A 13,773-nucleotide genomic window follows, 5' to 3' on the forward strand; every position below is an offset into this window, starting at 1 on the left:
ATAGTAGTCAATGCTTATTCCAAGAAACAAAATAAAAGCTTAAAAAATTTCACAGAATTGAATCAGTCTCTTGTAACTTTGGCTCTCCTAAACTTCAAACAAAGAAAGGATCATGCAACTAGTCTTAATAAACAGTCATCATTTTATATTTCCAGCACAATTGTTGAATCAATAACGCCCTCCTCTTTATTTATACATTAATGTGCATCTGCCTTCCAGCGTTGTCAATGACAGAATGACTGCTGGGCCGTGGGCCGTCGCAGTGCCAGCTGTGTGTTTGTGTGTGTGGATCCTCAGCCAATCTGTCAGTGTTAATTGACGCTACATGGTTCTCAATCACAGCGGCTCAGTCTTGCATGTGAAGGTATGAGGACCGAAGCGCCTGCGTTTTGTGCGTAATCCCCGCTGGCCCTCGTGACCCACGCAAAGCTTGGCATGCCAGCGTGGGTTAAGAGCCTTCATGTCATTAAAAAAATGAGTCGTATAATCCGTACGTTAATTAACCTTCCTTAATAGCCCCTCGAGGATGTATAGTAGATCAAATATTGCTGAGATATTAAAATGCAAATGCAGATGTGCGGAGGCCTGCGGAGCTCGTTTCATGATGAGTGTCAGTGAAGGGTTCAGAAGCAGCATTTGATGGGAATAGAGTGTGGGAATGACGTCGAGTCGCCCCGTGTGGGAATGGCCCGTGTGGGAATGACGTCGAGTCGCCCCGTGTGGGAATGGCGTCGAGTCGCCCCGTGTGGGAATGACGTCGAGTCGCCCGTGTGGGAATGGCGTCGAGTCGCCCCGTGTGGGATTGACGTCGAGTCGCCCCGTGTGGGATTGACGTCGAGTCGCCCCGTGTGGGAATGGCGTCGTGTTGTCCCGTGTGGGAATGGCGTCGCCCCGTGTGGGAATGGCGTCGAGTCGCCCCGTGTGGAAATGGCGTCGAGTCGCCCCGTGTGGGAATGGTGTCGAGTCGCCCCGTGTGGGAATGGTGTCGAGTCGCCCCTTGTGGGAATGGTGTCGAGTCCTCCCGTGTGGGAATGGCGCCGAGTCCTCCCGTGTGGGAATGGCGCCGAGTCGCCCCGTGTGGGAATGGTGTCGAGTCGCCCCGTGTGGGAATGGCGCCGAGTCGCCCCGTGTGGGAATGGTGTCGAGTCGCCCCTTGTGGGAATGGTGTCGAGTCGCCCCTTGTGGGAATGGTGTCGAGTCGCCCCTTGTGGGAATGGCGTCGAGTCGCCCCGTGTGGGAATGGCGTCGAGTCGCCCCGTGTGGGAATGGCGTCAAGTCGCTAGGTGTGGGAATGGCGTCGGTGTGTGGGATTGGTGTTGAGTTGCCCAGTGTGGGAATGGCGTCAAGTTGCCCGTGTAGAAATGGCGTCGAGTCGCCCCGTGTGGGAAAAGCGTTGTGTCACCCCGTGTGGGCATGGCGTCGAGTCGCCCCGTGTGGGAATGGCGTCGAGTCGCCCCGTGTGGGAATGGCGTCGGCGTGTGGGAATGGCGTCGAGTCGCCCCGTGTGGGAATGGTGTCGAGTCGCCCCGTGTGGGAATGGCGTCGAGTCGCCCCGTGTGGGAATGGCGTCGAGTCGCCCCGTGTGGGAAAAGCGTTGTGTCACCCCGTGTGGGCATGGCGTCGAGTCGCCCCGTGTGGGAATGGCGTCGGCGTGTGGGAATGGCATCGGCGTGTGGGAATGGCGTCGAGTCGCCCCGTGTGGGAATGGTGTCGAGTCGCCCCATGTGGGAATGGCGTCAAAGTCGCCCCGTGTGGGAATGACGTCGAGTCGCCCCGTGTGGGAATGGCGTCGGCATGTGGGAATGGCGTTGAGTCGCCCCGTGTGGGAATGGCGTCGAGTCGCCCCGTGTGGGAATGGCGTCGAGTCGCCCCGTGTGGGAATGGCGTCGAGTCGCCCCGTGTGGGAATGGCGTCAAAGTCGCCCCGTGTGGGAATGACGTCGAGTCGCCCCGTGTGGGAATGGCGTCGGTGTGTGGGATTGGTGTTGAGTTGCCCAGTGTGGGAATGGCGTTAAGTTGCCCGTGTAGAAATGGCGTCGAGTCGCCCCGTGTGGGAAAAGCGTTGTGTCACCCCGTGTGGGCATGGCGTCGAGTCGCCCCATGTGGGAATGCCGTCGAGTCGCCCCGTGTGGGAATGGCGTCGAGTCGCCCCGTGTGGGAATGGCGTCGGCGTGTGGGAACGGACTCGAGTCGCCCCGTGTGGGAATGGCGTCAAGTCGCCCCGTGTGGGAATGGCGTCGGCCTGTGGGAATGGCGTAGAGGAACTTTTTTCACTTTTTGAGCTTTTTGTCGCTGCTTGATGTCTAATGTATATCTGGGTGGTGGCACAGGAGCAGTTGTGTAGCACTGATGTAACAGAGCAAGTTTAGCTCTTGACCTTGGAGTCGTGCCGTAGGGTGGGGCACCGTATTATCCAGACTGAGCCGTGCGCTGATTGCTGTTGTTGATGAGATGTTGAGCAGCAGCTGGTGTCTATATTAGCGTGCTGTAATTAGCTCATACTGATGAATACGGTGGGACATTCCCCCTCCCCAACCCCAGCTATCAAAATGACCATTTCAGTCATTAGAGTGTGATATGCAAGGACAGATTCCTGCCCGACGGAAATATGCAAAGCACTCTGGAAATGTCAAGCTCAGAAATGTTGGTCCGTGCTAAACACGCTGTTCGTTCATGAATAATGCAAACTCAGAGCGACTCTGTCTCTGAGATCTGAAGTGTTCGACATGCCCTCTGTGAGTCAGTTCTCGTGCCTGATCATGGTGAGGTGTTGGTGGAGAAAGCGTTACTGTCGCTGAGTGTTGAGTTGCATGACAGCTGGGATTTGTGATTCTCTCCCAGGATTCAGAGCGGAGAACAGAAACTCCATGGGTTGTGCTCCGGACGTGAACCGCTCTTAATAAAGCACTCTATCATTTAGCATGTTGTCACCACCATGAGGGCTTTTACCATTGACCAATTAAAGGGTTAGTTCACCCATTAATGACTCACCCTCATGTCGTTCCAAGCCCGTTAAAACCTCCGTTCATCTTCAGAACACAGTTTAAGATATTTTAGATTTAGTATGGTATACTGTCCTTGTCCAGAAAGGAAATAAAGACATCATCAAAGTAGTCCATGTGACATCAGTGGGTTAGTTAGAGTGGCTTGAAGCATCGAAAATACGTTTTGGTCCAAAAATAACAAAAACTATGACTTTATTCACTAATGGAACTAATGGATATCACCATATTTTCCCCAGTTGATTAATCACAGTACATTAAGACAAATGTGTTGTGTTTATTGCTGTCAAATTAATTGGGATTAATTGCATCTAACATAAAAATTTTTGTTTACATATATGTGTGTGTGTCAGTAGTGTCACGCTTGATGAATGGAATGGAAGAAATGTAATGTGCTGTAGTATCATGATGCATAATTAAGAAACATAACCAAACGAATATCGAAAGCAATCAAATCAAATAGTCTGCCCGCCTGCCATCCGTCTTGCTTCTTTTGAAGGTGAAAAGGAAAGATTGAAATGGCAACAGATGTCACCTATACAATCCGGTAGGAGAGCGGAATAATCTGTCCAATGATGAGGAAAACTTCATTAAAGACACAGGTCGTCACAGTGTGTGTGTCCATGTCTGTGTATACACACATATATGTAGCCTAATATATATCAATATTAGGGATGCACGATATATCGGCCAGCATATCGTATCGGCCAATATATGTTCGTTTTTAATGTTATCGATATCGGCCTGGTAAGAAAATGTGGCCGATATATTAAAGCCGATAAATAATGTATTATTCCCTTCAGACACCTGTTGAGCACTGTTTATGTTTTTGAATTTCTTGAAATATGATTGAAATCTCTTCAAAAAATGAAAATACGGTTTGGTACAACATACGCACCACATCTGTCATATCGGCTATACAACACTATAATGAGAACATCATTATAATTGTGCGCTTGGGACATGGATTTAATTGTGAGACTTTTGTTTTTTGCTCTCAAAATTAGATAAAAAATTGGATTTAAGTTTATCGGCAGATATATCGGTTATCGACTTTCAAATATAAAGAATTATCGGTTTCATTTCAATTTTCATATCGGTGCATCCCTAATCAATATAATAATATATACACACACATATATTATGTAAACAAAAACTTTTATGTCAGACGCGATTAATCGATTTGTCAGTTGTATTACAAGTTTTCTGAAATATTGTTTAAATATGCAAATTATGCATATCTAATTAAATAGGCACTTGTTTGCATAAATGTCTAGAGCAGAAATTTGAACTTGCTTAAAGCCAGGTTCAAAATTCTTGTTTGATTTTGTTGACATATTATGGATTATGCATGACATATTTTGGATCTCTCTTCTTATTACTCCATAAATCAGAAAATAGTGTCAATAGATGAAAAAAACATACTCAGAGTATAGATAGGAATAAACGTGTATACTGTATGTGAAGCTTTTAAAGATATGTATTGTCATAGAAATCTACATATGTAAATAGATAAAGTGTAATGGAACAAACTCTTTAATGTGTTTTGTGAATGCTGTCTTTCCACTAGTCTGAAAGAAGACACGTCATGAAAGCAAAATATCCTAAAATTGAGTGCTTGAAAAACAATGCTTTGCCTTTAACATCTTAATGGTATTTGTTTATTTATTTTACACCGCACATGCAATTATTCCATAGATCTAAGTTGTTTGTCATGATTTTGGTGAATCTGTGAGTTTATTTGTGTGGTTGAGCTGATGGGTGGAGAGCGATTAGTGTGGTTAATGCCTCTGAGAGATGAGCTCATTTCCTGCTCACGCCCTCCGTCCGTATGTGTGTGTTAACTGAATATGACTGACCATCATTGCATCAATATTCCATTATATCAGCTCATGTTTTAAAGGAACAGTTCACCTAGAAATCATCAATCATTTGCTCTAAACCCCATATGAGTTCAACATCAGGGTGAAAAATGATGCCAGAATAAGAAAATGACTCAAGAGTGGTTTGGTTAGGAGTCACTTTCTTTTCTATCTAACAGAGTGTTACTTGACTATCCTATTCTAGTATCTATTCACATTTTGAATGAGCTTTTATTTTATATTTTCTGCTTTCATTTGGATTTTTGTTTATGTATTTTAGTTAGAGTTTAATTTCCATTTTAGTTTAGATATTAGGCATTTTGCAACACTGAAACAGAGTGATCGCTCAGGGTTTTACTGGCATCTGCAGAGGGGGATTGTGGCATGGTAGGATGAATCATGTCCAAATAAGATCATATTTAAGGGTTGGACTTAGTTCACCCTGAAATGAAAATTCTGTCATGAATTACTCGCCCTCATGTTGTTCCAAACCCTGAATTTCATTCATCTTCTGAACACAAATGAAAATGTTTTTGATGAAATCTGAGAGCGTAACACGAAGATGATCCTCATTGGTTCTTGTTGAAGCTCAAACGTGCTGCGTAACACGAGAATAACCTCATTGTGATCCCCCCCACCCCCAAAACCAAGCATAAAATGCAAAACGCCTGCAATCTGAGGACACGCGAGTCTGTTTTTATGTATTTGTTTTAAATGGCCCAAGTCACATACATCATTCTTGTATTTCAGGTGAATGTTGCTGGCAATCTAGTGAATCTCTCTATAAGTGCAGTTGCAGTCAAAGGACTATTACATGCTAGAGTTCAAATCCAGTGACTGGTGCATGGAGAAAAAACATGGTTTGTGAAAGTTAAAAACCTCAGAAGACGTCTTGCACGTCTCCTGTCCTTCAAACAAAAGACCAGATTTCCCAGAGAGTGTTTAATCTGCTGAAGAAGTAATTAAAATCTTGATTGGTCCGTGACTCCCTCTTGACCTTGAGACTCATTATTGGCATCGATCTGCCCTTCAGTGTTTCCCGGTGGCATCACTCACGGGTCTCAGGTGCACCTGATTTCAGGCTTTGAGTTTTGATTTGTTCCATCAGATTGATGCCTGTCAATGTCAACATTGTCATTTTCATCTCTGATAAAGCCCAGAAATTGAGCATTGATCCATTCGAGAGATGGATCCGTGGTGACAAAGGTTCACAATTCAAAGCTTGAAAAAAAAAAAAACACCTCTTTTTGACTTATTTAAAATAGTTTTTGATGGATTTTAGATGCATTTAGCAGACTCTCCTTTTGAGGCCATTACATAAAAAATATACATATATGTAGTGTGTGTGCTTACAGTATATATGTAGTTTGTCTATGTTGAGGTAATACTATTTGTGGTGATTTGATTTTGAACACTCTCTGCTGACTCAGCGTCTCTGTTTTCATTACGGTCCTGGATGCCAAAGTCAGCACAAAGTTGAGGTTACTCCTCTCTAGTTTCACTTGTAACTCTTGAACCATCACAGCATCATTAACAGACGGGTGAAGACACGTCCCCTGAGCTTCAGACTTTTGTTCTGTTAATTAGTTTCAAATTAATTCCAGGTCAGTGCTCTGAAGCAATCAAACACCTTTCCAATATTCTGTTGCTCTTGTGTGTTTTTGCGATCGATTTTTAAACGGAGTTGTGAAGGGCCGAGAGGAATAACGATGACTGGAGTGTGTGTCTGGAGGAGACTCGAGATACACGGCTGCCAGCAACTTCCATGTAAAAAAACAGTGTTGGTAAGTTTGATTCATTTCTATGAATCAATCCAAACTCCAGTTTTGTCAACTGATTGAAAAATTATTTATTTTTGTCTTCACTTAAACATATTAATTTCTGTCCCATATGACGTATACAGCCTTAAAATGCGACCTCCTGGGGTCAATCGCTAAAAAAGGGAACTAATTAATCACACATTTTTTAATCGCAAATAATTTTCACCTATTTTTAATATATTTTTAGATTTTACAGTTAATCTCCAAATGAATGTAGGCACAACATAAAGACATTTTTTTGAAATATTTGATCTAACAGGTAGGAAATGAACAGAAATTGCATAAATTAAAAAAACTTAAACACATAAATTATACATTTTTTTATACAGAGTAATACTTATTAAAGCTACAAAGGATATTTAGTCAACAACACTGAGTGATTTTCTCTGTATTTTGTTCTTTGATTAGCCTATTACCTTAAAAATCCATAGATATCGTAATCAGTTCTTCTTCGATGAGACCCGTTTTCCGGTTTGGTCACATGACGCTCGGCACAAAGCCTATTCTCGTTATGTTTGGGTACTGACGGTGTCTGTGCGGGGGTATTATTGCGCAATACCAGCAAGAACACATTGTCTCAAACTGTCAGCAGCGTTCTGTGTGCTCGTCATCTTGCAACTAGCAAGAGCGTTTTCCCCAAGAATACAAGTCCGTTCTTTGCATTCTTGATTTTGAGAAACATGGTTTAAATAGGATGAGACTGACAAGGTAATGAGACACAGGTGGATGTTATGGGAAATGTAGTTTGTGAGTGAATGATGATAGTCTGATGTAGAGTGCCCTCTGGTGGCTCTCATTACAATTACAGTAACAATTAGGCTGCTGTCACTTTAAGAACTGAAGCGCATGACGCAGATCTGACATATAAGATGTCCTTACAACTCTTTGTGGTCATTTAAGACTTTATTTAGCTCATTTAATTTATAATGTTACAAAACATTTCTGTTTCAAGTAAATTTCTTTAGAGAATATCGGAAAAAAAACGTTGTTTTTTTTGGTAAAAAAAATGTGTTATATGTAGTGTATACAACAATACATACACTATATATCAAATCATACAGTAATAATAAAAATCAGGAAAAGCTTTAATGGAGGAAACCACAAACTGATATGAACCATTTCACCGTGCGAAACAAAACACTTTTTGAACTTTAAAGATAGCTTTCATTTTTAGCTGAACAATGCTTTTGCTGTCATGTGTTTTTTTGTAGTTTTGCCAATATGTAAATAACATTCAGTGTTAACCCGTAATTTTTTACCTGAGACAGACTTTTGAAGAATTGCTTTTCCTCTTTAATTAAGCGTTGTGTTTCACACTGCTGAGTCTCACCGGGGAGTTCACAACAAATGCAAATTGTCTAGAATTCTTGAATATATTTGTTTAAATCTGTTTGCATGTAGAGCCTCTGCGCATAATTCTCCAAATCCAGTAAAATCAATATTCATTCTCCATTTTATGCACATTGACGATGACAAACTTTTGTTCTGGGAATTTCTTGCAAGGAGAGGCCTTGATGAAGAGATTAATTTGATAAGTTGTGATTGGCTTTATTAATGCGTAGATTAACAGCCTGCACAATGAATCTAATGAGCACTTCATGGCCCAGAATGATGAATGAATCCTCTTATAGTGTCAATTGAGGTTATTTGCAGCTTAATACGTGAGAAGCACAAAAGGCCAGGCGATTTATTTTGATTTTCGCCTCTATCTTTCACCGTTCTGGCCGAATTAATGGTTTGGCTCGTTAGCTAAACATGAACTTTGAGGGCAGAGCGAATGGTTAACATGATAAATGAGATCTTCTCTTGTGTATAATATGAAAATGAATTCGGCTCTGTTTCAAATCCTAGTGAGCTCCCTAACTGTCTGCTGTCTAAATGCTCTTCGAGGTGGTGACCATAGACCTCCATTATGTGACAAACAGACAAGAACGGTTTGACCTAAAAATATCAAAATTGAAACTACTGTGGTGTGGAAACAAAGACACATACATCTTGGATGCCCTAAAACATACCAAAAATGTATTTCAAAGTGAACTATCCCTTTAAGTATGACTGTTGTTTCAGATGTTTCTTGTAAAATTTAATGGGAAAATATAAATAACCCCAAATAAGAGTAAAAGCATAGAGCTATCAAAATATACCAGCTCAGATCTTTCACTCTTGTGAGCATCTGACCAGAAATCTTTGAGTTCATGTTGACAGATGTGAGTGTAGTTCTAAATATTGTTGAGATCTCTTCTGAAACTCTAGAGGAGGCATGTTTTTCCTCAAGGGAAACATCTGAGAGACGGGAGACGGCCAGTTGAATCCCATGATTAAATGATGGAGATATGATCATTATCAGGAGATCTCATTAGTGAGTCCAGTCCATGACAGATGGACAACCGATAGCTTCTTTTCTCAAAACTCTTGTCTCAGAAGTGTCTCTGTTCAGGCTCTTCTCCTTTAAATGAGTTCTGAAAGAAGCTGATTGTGGCTGGGTTAACAAATATAGATTTATCGATTTTAAAGAGTCCCTATCATAGCATTTGAAATGTTCCTATTTTTGTTTTGGGAGTTCATGCATGCAAGGATAAAAACACTTTATTTGTCTTATAATATGCATTTATTTTTATCCGCTTTGCTCAACGACTCCCAAATGATTCGTTCGATGATTCATTTTCCCAAACACCTCCTTTGAGTGACGCGAATCTGCGGCGATTGGTCAAATGACCCAGTCAGTTGTTATTGGTAAACCGTAGGCAGAGATTGTCGGCAACGGGACGCCTATAACCAGGATTATAGCTTGTCAAGTGTTGAAAATTGTATAGTGTTTGAACAAAAAGTGCACTTTCCACACGGTCCCTTTCTCGCAGCTTTCCCGGCGAAACTACATTGCGGCGGCTTTTGAAGGGCAGTGCTTATTATATAGAGCGAAGTCAGATTTGGCTAAGTCGTTTAGGAGGTAATTGCAATTTTTCAGTGATTGTCTGGTGAATATCAAAAACAAAACTAACTTTACCCCGCTTAGAAGCTGAGCGGAGAGTACACAACACACACAACACAATATAACTATATTGTGTATGCTACAGAAAACATAACAGCAAACATTATTAATAATACTTACAGGTTGTGATTCGGAGAAGGAATCGGCGGAATTGCGAGCGGCCAATGAGCTAATGTTTTGTATCCACGTCACAACGAAACAGCTAATGACTCGTTTCAAAAACAATTCATTTCATAGACTCAGAGTCGACTCTCACTTTTGAAAGACAATAACTTTATATACGGTGCACTTTCAGATATAAATCTTTGCGGGATGTTTTCATTCCCTTAGAGCTATAGTCCACACCACATAAACAGTCATTTTCGAAAATCCATGATAGGTGCTCTTTAATCGATTCTCATTTTTATGAACCAATATTGAACCAATCCGAAGAATTGATCTATTAGTGTCTGCTGTTTTCAGTTGATCCATGAACAAAACGTCACTAAACATAATTTGTAGTGCATCAATAAATCACATTAAGATTTGTGCTTTGTTTCAAATTCTGTCAATAGTATCATGAAATTCCAACAAAAAATGTGGCTTTGGCACTCTTGGCATCTTGGCAAGTGTTCATTTTGAGTCCTGTTTATAGAAGAAAGTAACTAACACTGCCTTTGTCAAGCACCTTTCTTAGAACAGCCTCACTAATGGTTTTGATGGTAAACCAGCACCAAACCATCACTGGACCATGCTAGTCTAAGTTTGGATTGCTTGGTTCATTTGGTCCGGTGTTCTGTCGATTTTTGCTGCCTTGTCGAAAAATGCTACCGTAGCGCGAATTGATCACAGAATGCCGATTAAAGTCGTATGAAATACAATTATAATATTAATTCTAAGTTATGAGTAGCTACTGTATACTGTAGACTACTGTTTTTATTTTTTAAACGGTGTGAAAAGTAAAAATTATCATAAAATATTCATCTTTGACTTGTCAAAGTGCACCTTTCCTCATAGTTACTGAAACTTTCAGTTATTCTTTTTCAGCTGGCTGACCGTACAAATATTCATATGGTAGTAAGCAGTTTTTAAAGGGAAATTATACATTATAACAGGAAAATGTACCTTTTGTAAAAAAACAAAAACAAAACTGTGAGTCTGCACATGCGCATAACCGGTAAGTAGCAAATCTCGATGGGTAGCATGAATCGTCAGACCGGACCAAAAAAGACAATTAGTCCTGGTCCACTTAGTGTTCACATTGGCATTTTAACACAGAGCCTAAAGATACCGAACCTAAAGACATATGGGGATACGTTCACATCCTGATTGGTCGGCTTTTATTATGTATATTTCATGATGGAACTTACCGAACATCCAAAACAGTGCTGTGTTCTGGGATAAATGTAACTACAAAGTCAAAACAGCGTCAGGAATCCCTCCGTCTCACACACACAAATGAAGATCTGCTGCGGGGAGACGTGGTTCTGTACCGAACTGTGATGGCAAACATCACGACTATGATGAGAAAAAAACAGGTATGCTTGAGCATTCTGTCCTTTTTAGGGTCTCATGTGACATCATGTCCTGTTTTTGGTTCGTTTAGATGTCTTTGGTCCATGTTGCGTTCATATTTCACCACAGTTCGTATGGAAGCGGATGCGACTCATGTTTTCAGCGTCTCGGTCCTTGTTTGGTGTTTGGTTCACACTTATTCAAATGAACCAAACTAACAGAGCAATCGCACCAGGGTTCGTTTTAATCCAAGTGTGAACACACACACCGTCTCTGTTATTAGCTGATCCCATAAATGGTTGTTTTCCATGTCGGATCTCTGCAGATTGAGGGTTTAAGAGCTTTTTGGTGTTGTTTTCTTCTGGTGTGCGAATAAAGACTCTTTTCTACCTGTGTGCTCACAATGGCGGTGACCCATTCCTATGGCAACACGAGCATCTCTCAAGGTTGCCGTGAGCGATAGCGGTTCATGCAATCTCCTGTGAGCAGAAGCAGATAGGGCCGTTTTTACGGTTCACCCGCTGCCCTCGGGTGCTCAGTATGGGCCGTGCACTATCTCTTCTGTGTTGCTGATAAAGCAAATAGTGTTTTTGTGGAAGCCCCTGTTATATTGAATTATAGGTCAAGCAGTGACCTCGTACGGACAGGAAAGCCTTATTGATCTGTGTGAAGTTAAACTCAGAGGAGCTTATCCAGGTAAACAAGCCATTTCTACTGTGGTGTCATTTAAAAGGTTTTGTTCTATATTTAAAAATCTGATTTATGCTTGAAAGCTGGGAAAAGGGATTTTGGCTGAATCACGTTTCATCACAAAATCAAGAGAATTATATTTTGAAAAATTATTTTTAAGTCTTTTTGGCATCGTGATAATAGTTTTCATCATGACAATTTGGCACATTTGCCCCAGCTTTTCATTATTTATCATAATGTGATCTGATTTTTCAGTCATTTTGTCATTGTTCTCAGTGGGAATTATTTCAGTATACAAAAATCACATTTTTACTTTAAAAAAAAAAAATTTCGTTGCTGTTTAAGTCTGCATTATATGTAAATTCACCCTTTAATAAAATGCATGTTATTAATCTTATTGTGAACGATTCATTCATGCATATTTTTTTAATGTCATTTTTGGAAACACTTCACTTAAAGCCTTTATGTATTATGCATTATAAGGGTGTTTATGTTATAATGCGTTATATCTTTTTATAAATAATTGTAACCAAAGTAACTGTGAAATGCATTTTTTGCAAAATTAACAAAAATGTAAAAAGTTACATTTAAAATTGGTTGTTTGTCATGTTTTAATGCATTATACTTCCTTTGCCTTTTTTCTTTCTTTCTTTCTTTCTTTCTTTCTTTCTTTCTTTCTTTCTTTCTTTCTTTCTTTCTTTCTTTCTTTCTTTCTTTCTTTCTTTCTTTCTTTCTTTCTAATTAATCTATCTTTATTTATTTCTAACTATCCTTATACCATTCTTTTTTCTTTCTAACTAATCATTCTTTCTAAATAATCTTTCATTCTTTCTAACTAATCTATCTTTATAATTGATTTGTCTTTCTTTCTTACTAATCTTTCTTTCTTTCTAACTGATCTATCTGTCTTTCATTCTAACTAATATGTCTTTCTTTCTAACTAATCTATCTTTCTTTTTTCTTTCTAACTAATCTATCTTTCTTTCAAACTAATATATCTTTCTTTTTTCCTTCTAACTAATCTTTCTTTTTTTCTAATATTTTTCTTTCTTTTTTTCTTTGTAACTAATATTTCTTTCTTTCTTCCTTTCTAAACTAATCTTTTTTTAAACTTTAAACTATTAAATCTTTCTTTTTTTCTTTCTTTCTAAACTAATCTGTCTTAAAAAAACAAACTTTAAACTACTTTACACTTCAAACTACTTTAAACAAACTTCCTCGTCCAAACTTTCACAAGCCAACTTAAAGTTTGTCTCGACAAACTTTTTAATCTAGTTGTGGTTACAATTATTCATGAGATCATACAATACAATGCATTATAAGGTGCATTACAAAGCATAATTAATGTATTCAAAATACTTATATAATGCATTATATATAAAGGCTTTAGGTAAAGTGTTTCCTTTTTAATCATATTTTTTGAAAGATCCACTGAATATTTGGACTTTTAAAGGCAAAATTGTCACACAGCAGGGCCATCTAAAATGAGCTAGTGAAAACCTTAAACGATAATGTCTTTTTTATATTATAATATTCATGAAAGTCTCAATGCCAAGTCACATTTATTTTTATAGGGTGTAAAGTTTATTAATTATGAAACAAACTGAGTTTCAGTTAGAAAGCTTCTATACAGAAGAAAATAGTATCATTATTCAACTTATTCAAGGTTTTTTTTTCTCATCTAAAAGTCAGTGCAAATCAATATATTAATATTACGTGTCTTTTAGTTTTCAGTATTGAGAGTGTCTAATTATCGTGAAAATCTCAGTCTTAATGCGAAGTCAAGTCACATTTAGATATATAGCGCTTTATACAAAACAGAAAAATAACAGTGTTGTAATATTCATAAATCATGAAACCAATTCATTTTCAGCTTTAGCTCTACAGTCATTATTCAGCTCAATTTAATAACAGTGT

The 13,773-nt window shown here is 39.6% G+C and overlaps 1 protein-coding gene across 1 annotated transcript in view; it reads left to right on the forward strand.

Moving 5' to 3' along the window:
- Positions 1–13,773, forward strand: part of cdk14 (cyclin dependent kinase 14) — a 154,549-nt gene that overhangs the window by 21,954 nt on the left and 118,822 nt on the right. The window lies entirely within an intron of this gene.

The sequence above is a fragment of the Pimephales promelas genome, chromosome 12 (genome assembly GCF_988280905.1).
Source record: "Pimephales promelas chromosome 12, fPimPro1.hap1.1, whole genome shotgun sequence".
Taxonomy (NCBI): Eukaryota; Metazoa; Chordata; class Actinopteri; order Cypriniformes; family Leuciscidae; genus Pimephales; species Pimephales promelas.